Source organism: Lactuca sativa, chromosome 9, assembly GCF_002870075.4.
Source record: "Lactuca sativa cultivar Salinas chromosome 9, Lsat_Salinas_v11, whole genome shotgun sequence".
Lineage (NCBI taxonomy): Eukaryota > Viridiplantae > Streptophyta > Magnoliopsida > Asterales > Asteraceae > Lactuca > Lactuca sativa.
Genome location: NC_056631.2, coordinates 106,403,872 through 106,412,513, shown reverse-complemented (window position 1 = coordinate 106,412,513; position 8,642 = coordinate 106,403,872). Strand labels below are relative to the sequence as shown.

At 39.4% G+C, this 8,642-nt stretch overlaps 1 non-coding gene across 1 annotated transcript; it reads left to right on the top strand.

Annotated features, from left to right (window-relative positions):
• Positions 1 to 8,041: 8,041 nt before the first annotated feature.
• LOC111905609 (small nucleolar RNA R71) lies at positions 8,042 to 8,148 on the top strand. The gene has a single exon (XR_002854954.1). It is a non-coding gene; the product is annotated as a small nucleolar RNA R71 (small nucleolar RNA).
• Positions 8,149 to 8,642: the final 494 nt, after the last annotated feature.

The window sequence follows — 8,642 nt, the reverse complement described above, 5'->3', positions numbered from 1 at the left end:
ACCTTAACAGGTCTTCTAATCGCAACTTTCCTCCAAGGGTTCTTCTAAAAAATTCCCGTATTGATCTGAAAGACCCTTTTTATAGATTAGAGGCAACTCGTTGAGTCCAGGGACTGACTCGTCGAGTCTCTCATTAAGTCCCCATGTACAGCAAGGCAAGGACTCTTCTGCTTCAAGAATGTTCGTAGGAACTCGTCGAGTCTGGGGTCAACTCGCCGAGTCCTTCTTTGTTTTTGGCTCTTTTCTTCTTTCTTTGATTCCCAAGCTCCCGATAGCTTCTCCAGCTTCCTTTTGCTTCCGAGCACTTCTTTTGAACTGAAAATATAATTTAAACGTAATTAAGCGTCTTTTGTTCCATAATTGCAATAAATTAGCCAAAAGTTATTAATATTCTATTCAATATATATGACTAAATATGCACATATCAAATTACCCTACACTTGACTTTTGCTTGCCCCCAAGCAAAACTGAATTTTAAACATACTAACATCACATAAAAGAATCCTAATCAAACCCAGCCATTTTGCCAAGACCTCAACGCATGCATTTGTGTCTAAAATTTTTCCTAAAGAACCTCCATACTATAAGTACTCACAATCCTCATAAACACTTGCCCACTTCTTTCGAATAACGCTCATTTTATGCATCCCTCTGAATCAATCCCCATAAAACTTTTTTAACTTCAAGGTATTTTTGAAAAGCTACCCAAGCATACATAATCTAGTGAATTACAACTTTTAGATACCACAATAGAACTCTTGAATTCTTAACTTTCTTTGATATTTGATCTTCAATTTGTACTTTGAATTGATCACCTTTTTGTGTGATTTTTGGTATCTTCAACTTTTGAATTTCTTCAGAATTTTTGATCTTTGATCTTCAAACTTTAAACTTGAATGCTCCAAAAATTCGAACAATTTTTTTTTTGTAATTTCTCTTTTTTTTTATACATGTATATCTCACTTTTTTTTCACTCAAAACCTACATGCTTAATCAGGGGTGCTTAACTTCAACCCTTATTGGTTAAGATACCAGCCTTCCTGGATAGATTTATGGTACACGATGCTAAACATATTGCAACCCTCAAACTAAGCGAGATTGTGTTTTTGTTCCATGATTTCACTAGAATAAGGGAGGCCACAAATGCATTATAATATATATTGACTCAACTATACATTTGAGTCCTCATAGAATCATAAAACATAATACCAGCATGAATCCTAATTACTTTTACCATATTTTTCTGAATTATCCTAGAAATTTTAATTCAAAATTTTTAAAATTAAGCCCAAATTAAGATTCTAATGTAGTCAACCCCCTACCCCATACTTAATTCATGCAATGTCCCCATTGCATGTTATGCATGATAAAAATAAATAAATGTAAAGAGAGAATTGAAACAAACTCCCCTAGGATAGTAGTGGAGAGGTTGATATTTCTTCTTTTAAACTCTATCTTCAGCTAACTTTGGCATGGGAACAACTCATACATGCCTTGGGCGTCATATCTCGTGTGGTTCATAGCTCTAAAAATGTAGGAAAGACTCTCAGAAATCTTCAAGAATTACTCTTCAAAAGTGTAGCTAATTGCCGTGTGAAATAATCATCAAATCATAAGCTTGAGAGGTGAAACGTGTATCAACTCGCCGAGTGCGGTATGTGACTCGCCGAGTTGTAGTGCGAAAATGCAGTAACCGTGAATTTACATTGGGACTCGTCGAGTCAGTAAGTGCACTCGACGAGTCCACCGCTGGGTGAAAAAATTTAATTTCTGCTCCAAAGTTGATTCTGATGTGTTTGGAAACTGATCACTTGAGACTCTCCCATTTTTTTTTCTTCAATATTTAGACAATTTTCAACTCTTTTCTTGATCGGAATCTTAAACTCGGACTCCATTCTCTCTCGCCTAGACTCGACACTTCTATCACTCTCGATACCTTTTGCATGCAACCCCTTTATCCAAATTCTGAAAAGACTAAAACAAACATGTAATAAAAAGGAAAAACACACCAAGCATAAATCCTAAACTACTTGTCCAAACAAAACCAAACAAAAGCAAACCAAAAAACAAACAAATAAAAATTCTTTTCATCACAACCAAATATAAATAAAAAGGATCATTCAATCTTTTTCTTCTTCCTCATCCTCTTCATCATCATCTTCATGATCATTTCCACTCGCTCCGCTTCTTGTTGCCTCTATATGCTCCTCCCATGTGTGAATATATGGATAATTTCCTCCATCAATATGCGGAAGTTGGAAGTGATTAAACATTTGGATGCATGATTGGTTGCTAAAATTGATCCCCCTAGCCAAATAATTTTGTAACCGGTGCATCTCAACATTGTAGCAATTCATTGGTACTTCATCATCAATCGGGATTACTGGTGGTTCATCATGGGCTTCTCTTTGGCATCTTCTTACTCTTCTATGTAACATCCCAAATTTTGAATCAAAAAATTTCATTTTAATTAACTGATTATAAAAACATTCATAAGAAAACTATGTTACAATATATCATTTTGTAAATCAATGTATCATGTCTGAAAACCCAAATCATATAATAGCAGCATTTCAGAGTACAACCCCATAATATCTCAAGTGTGGAAAATCAATGCGTGTGTGTATGATGTGCTACTACTGCGCCAGCTCCTTCCCCTTCGCTGAGAGGTACCTAAAACCAAAAATGTAAACTGTAAGCACGAAGCTTAGTGAGTTCCCCCATCGTACCACATACCATACGACCACATAGCATACATATTGCAAGGAAATTCTGGAGTGCCCGAACTACCCGGTACGGCCATTCTGGGGTGCCGATCTACCAGTGTCAAGCCATTCTGGGGTGCTGACTTAGCCATCGGTCCTAACAACCGACCCTCGGGGACTCGCCGAGTACAAAGAACAACTCGTCGAGTCGAGGTTGTCCAAGTCTCGTTTCTCGATTTCTGATGTAAAACACTTGTCCAGAAGATAGATCTAGGCTCCTACAATCGATCTAGTACGTAAAGTTACAAACTTTACGTGCATGCATGGGACTTTGAGCTCCAAAAAGGTTCCAAGGATGCTCTTAGGTTGCATGGAGCCTTCCATGGGTGCAAAAGCAACCCTTTCCTGCCTTGTGACCCCTCAAAGATCGTAGATCCGAAGTTTGACACCCAACCATGCTTGCAATCATGGTTGGTTTCCACATATGGCTTATAAAAGCCCTAAATATCCCCAAAAAGGGATCAACCAAATGAACAAGAAAGGTATAGACTTTATACCTTCTGGAAGCTGCAAAGGAAGCACCAACTCAAACTCCTCTGGTCCTTCTTCGATCCTCTAAGCTTTTCCCTTCTTCCTTGACACCACAAAACACCAAGATCACTCAAAAGCTATTAAATCTCTCCACACACAGTTAGGGTTCGCTATGAAGGTTTTTTCGAAGCAATAGGGACGAATGGGGGCGTAATGAGATGATTAAATAGGGTGCAAGCCCTTAAATTAGGATTTTGTCCAATCAGAGTCTAATCGTCGAGTCTAGACGCTGACTCGGCGAGTCCAATACTTAAGTCCCGCTTCCCATCCGACTCCTACTCGACGAGGTGGGCCTTTAACTCGCCGAGTCTCAGGCCAAAATGCAAAATACTTAAATAAAAATACGTACCAGGAACTAGGTGCTACAGTCTACCCGGCTCCTCGGGTGCTATCACCGGATCATCGTGAGGAATGACAAAGGTTCCTCCACCGAAATCTTCAATTATCCTTGCCCTCCTATAAAGCATAATGCTAAACGGAGGGGTCGGAACCTCTGTCATCATATCCCATGCCCCTGCGTTCATCAGCCCATACGACCTTGCTAGGCGGGTCACAAACATCCCGCCATTGATTTTGGAAGTCTTCCTATCCTTGACTGCTCCCTCGGATAAATAGGATGCCATGCAATATAGGAGACTTCAAAAAGTATTTGGGGTAATAATACTCCACAAATAGAACACATCACGGTTAGGAATGTTGTCGTCGTCTTTCCGCATGTTGATCGTACTTGAGATGAGGCGATGAATTAGTCGGTGGGTGGGTGATCTGATACTCCCCTCTTGAGTGGACTTGGGGATATAAACCTTGTTAGCAATAGTGCTCCACCAAATAGGACCCTTGACACCATCCGGAAAAACTTTGTGACAATGTTCAAGAAAAGTACCGAACGCACCAGTGTTGACCAATTGTTGGCCATAAATTCCTAACCTCCACGCTAGCTCCACCATACTACAATGGCAGTATTCCCGACCGAGAGAAAATGAAATATTCCCCGGATTATAATAATCGTTTCCTCCACGAAAAGAAACAATGGAGAAAAATTCCCAGCACAATTCTTGGTACACCGGTTCTTGAATTCTGAATAACCAGTTCCATCCGTCACAGGTTATTGACACCCCATTATACGTGAATGTTTTGACCAAATAAGGGGCTAACTCTTCCTCATAACGCACTCATCCAAGCCACTCCCAATCAATTGCATTTGGGACATGGATTTCCTTCTTTTTCAAATGTTCCAACTTCTTCCTCCACTTCCTCATTGTAGATTCGAAATTAATTCGTGGAAAGTTTAACCAAGGATGGGATTCTTGGTTCCCACGGGAGCTTTGACCACTTTTGAAAGACATGTTCCTACAAAATAACACAAACAACACCAACAAACCACAAAATACATAAAAACATCAAAACTCATAATTTGGCAAACACGACTGGACTCGTCGAGTCCAAGAACAAACTCGGCGAGTCCGATGAACACATCAGGTCCTGCTGTGATTCGAACTGTTATTAAGTCATGTAAACTCTAAATTCATCTCAGGGGTTTGTCCAAGAAGGTATTCTAACCACTAATTCATAACCATTGATAAGAAAAACTCACTAAACATGTCAAATTTAAGAACCCTAGAAATCATGTATTTTCCAAAACGGTTTTTTTCCTAGAAATTAAGACCATATAACATCTAAAGATTGAACCTTTAACAGAATTAGGAGTGAAAATCCTTACATTGTGTGAAGATTTTGGAGAAATCAAGAGAAGAATGAAGACGAGATCACTTTAGCACGACGTGTGGTGTCGGCTGTTGTGTAGAATGAAAGTGATGTTTCAATTAGGGTTAAAACCCTAATTTTACCGAATTGTAAAATTATTTTTTTTCAGTAAATAATACCGACTCGGCGTGTCATGTCGCGGGTCAATTTTTATGGATACGTATGGACTCGTCGAGTAAGTGGCCTAACTCGGCGAGTCTGTTAAGCTGTTTAACAATAATTGAAAATTTTCTCCCAAAAACTTTATGAAATTTACCACACCCTACACTCAGGCCTAGCTTGTCCTCAAGCAATCATTTCTAGACAAATAGGAAGATTTGGCCAGAAAAATCCTAAGAAAACTAAACAAAAACGAAAAAAATAAAATGAGAAAATAAAAAGAAAGCAAACTCTCGTAACGGGTTGCCTCTCGTCAAGCGCTTCTTTTTTAGGAGTCTTTAGCTGGACTCCTTCCCGCTCTACGCGTCTGCGTTGTCCTTCATCGAGATACCAAGCTTAATCCTTTGATTTTTGTATTTTGTTTTGTAAGCATGTATTTTTCTTTTATATGCCCTTCTCAATTCATCTTTCCTTCTTCTTTTAGCACTGTCTATAGATTCACACCTTATCCTTTTTCCACACTTCTTTTTCTTCACCCCGTTCTTTGGATCCATCTTTTGTACTTCTTCTTAGTCTATATTGATTTCCCTTTCAGTTGTCACTTAATCATCACTCGATATCAAAGATTCTTCCTCACTTTCACCACATACTAAAGAATCCAGTGGTTCAAAATCGAACACCACATAATTAGTAGCCACTCGGGCTCGAGGTTTGGTCCTTTTGGTTGTGGTTGACATAGTTTTTCGATCAAGCATGTGTGACTCATTAAAAGAGTGATGTGAATCACTATTCGAGGCCTTAATAGTCTTTTCATCTTCCAAGCTTACCTTGATGGTATGTTGCATTTCTCCATCCTTTTGCACAATTGTGTCAAGATAAGCCAAATGGACATTTTCAAAGTCACTAACATCATTAACAACTTCAATTTCCTCTAGTAACTTCTCAGGCAAAACATGCACATCAAGTCTGGAAAGCGTACTTGTAGTTTGCAGGACAAAATCCACCATTGGTCTTGACTTTTCGTTTGGACTCGTCGAGTTAGTAGATGCTACTCGGCGAGTCGATGCGTTCTCAATACTTCTATGGACTTCTTTGTAATCTGCTTCCTCTAACATCTTCTCTATCTCCATCAAATCTCCTTCAATATCAAATTTGTCTTCCGAGGCTAATATGAATTGATTTGGATTGCTTTCTTGCAAAAGTGCAATTTATCTTTCTAATAATTCGTCATCAAATCCATCGAGGAAGTCTTATCTTTTCTTATCTCTTCATTCTTTTTCTCTTGCACTGCTTTAAAAATTACTGAATCATCCCCCACTCTTAGTGTTAATGTAGATTCGTGCACATCGACTATAGCTCATGCAGTATTCAAGAATGGTCTCCCAAGAATGATTGGGACTTTCAGATATTCCTCCATGTCCAACACTACGAAATCTGCAGGGAAAACAAATTTATCAACCTTGATGAGAAGATCTTTGCATACTCCAATTGGATGTTTTATCGTTTTATCGGCTAGATGGATCTTCATATGGATAAGCTTTGGGTCTGGATAGTTTAACTTCTTGAAGAAAGAATATGACATGAGATTTACACTTGCCCCGAATCAGTCAACGCTCGAGTGGTAATTATATTTCCAAATTGACAAGATATGGTAATGCTACCAGGATCGCCCCTCTTCTCTGGCAACTCCTTCAATACTAATTCAGCGATTTCAGCCATATCATTTCTAGCTGTAAAGAGACCCTTAAGCAAGCATGCATATGTAGGCATTTGAAGTATCGTTTCAACAAATGGAATGTTCACTTGGAGGGCCTTTACATGCTCCATAAATTTTCTATACCCTTGGATCTGCTCATCAGGTGTGGCTCGACTCGGAAATGGAAAGGGAGGCCGGTAAAGTTTCAAAAGACAGCTGGTCTTATCAACATGTCGTGGACTCGTCGAGTCCTTGTATGGGACTCGGCGAGTCGAGTCGGGTTCTATCAACTTTGATTTTTCTGCCTTTTCTGCTTGCACCTTTTTAGCATCCTTCTGGATAGGGGACAGAGGAACAAAACTTTTATCAGAATTAGTTGTAATAGCATTTATATGCGCCATTCTTGGATTCTTTTCGGTATTACTTGGAAGTTCACCCGGTGCTCTATGATTGATTTGTTGTGCAAGCTGACCTAGCTGCTTCTCAATGTTATGAATGGAAGCTTGCTGATTCCTAAGCATAGCTTCTTGATCTAGGATCATAGTTTGATGCTCTCTAATCATGCCTTGTTGCTCCCTTAACATATTTCGTTGTTATTTTATTGCAGCATCGGTATCATTAAGCCTTTTCTTGGATGCGGCTACAAATCTTGTGAACATATCTTCCAAATCAGATTTCTTCTCTAGCATCGGTTCCTCTTTTTGATAAAATCCCCTTTCTTTTTGCTTATATTTTCCTACTTTTCCTTTTTGTACTCATCATACGAGAGCCATTCCTTCTTGGGTTTTCGCAAATTGTCATCGTACCTATCACCACTTGAATAGCACACTTGTGCTTTTCGGTTCCCATTCTCGTCCAAATCACAGTCTCTAGTAAGGTGGGGCCCATTATAATTCTCACATCCCACCTGGATAGCGTGGATGGATTGGTCCATCTTAGTCATTCATCGATCCAAACTCTCTAGTTTAGCCATCATTGCCGCCATGCTATCATTAATTGAGTTTACCACCCCCGCCTTAGTTCATTCCATGGGTTATGATATTCTCTAGAGTGTTTAGAGAATTCTTCAATTAGTTCTTTGATTACTGGGGGTGGCTTCTTTGTGAGAGGTCCTTGTGAATCAAGGAGTTACCTTGTGGTCACATTCACTCCATCATAGAAAATGCAGACTTCTTGTTGGCTATTAAGATCATTATGTGGGCAATTCCTTAGTAAACCTTCGTATCTCTCCCACGCCTCGTATAAGGAATCCCCAGCTTGTTGCTCAAAGTTTTCTATGGCTTTCTTCAAATTGGCTATCTTTGAGGGAGGGCAAAATCGATCAATAAATTCTTCCTTCATCTTGGCCCAAGTGGTGATGGATCCTGGAGGGAGTGATTTTAGCCCATCCTTTGCAGCACCCTTGAATGTGACTAGTAGCATATAAAGTAGACTAGTAGCATACGAAGTAGAATGGTATCGTGATCCACATTTGGGACATTGAAGTAATCGTCAATGTCATTGACCTCGTCTAAGTGCTTGTATGCGTCCTTGTGATCTTTCCCTTAGAATGGGATCTCCTTAAGTTGAGCAAGTATCTGGCCTTTGAGTTCAAAGGTGGCAGTCGTGGGAATTTCGGGTTGCACAAGTCCAGGCCGGTATCGTCACGTATCCTTTTCTTACATTCTACCATGGGAACTTCATCGATGTTAGCCATGGTGTTGTCTAGTCCGCCTTCAAAGTCACTTTCTTCTTCGGATTTGGATTCATAATCGTATTCAAATTCGGCTTCTTTTGTATTATCTTCA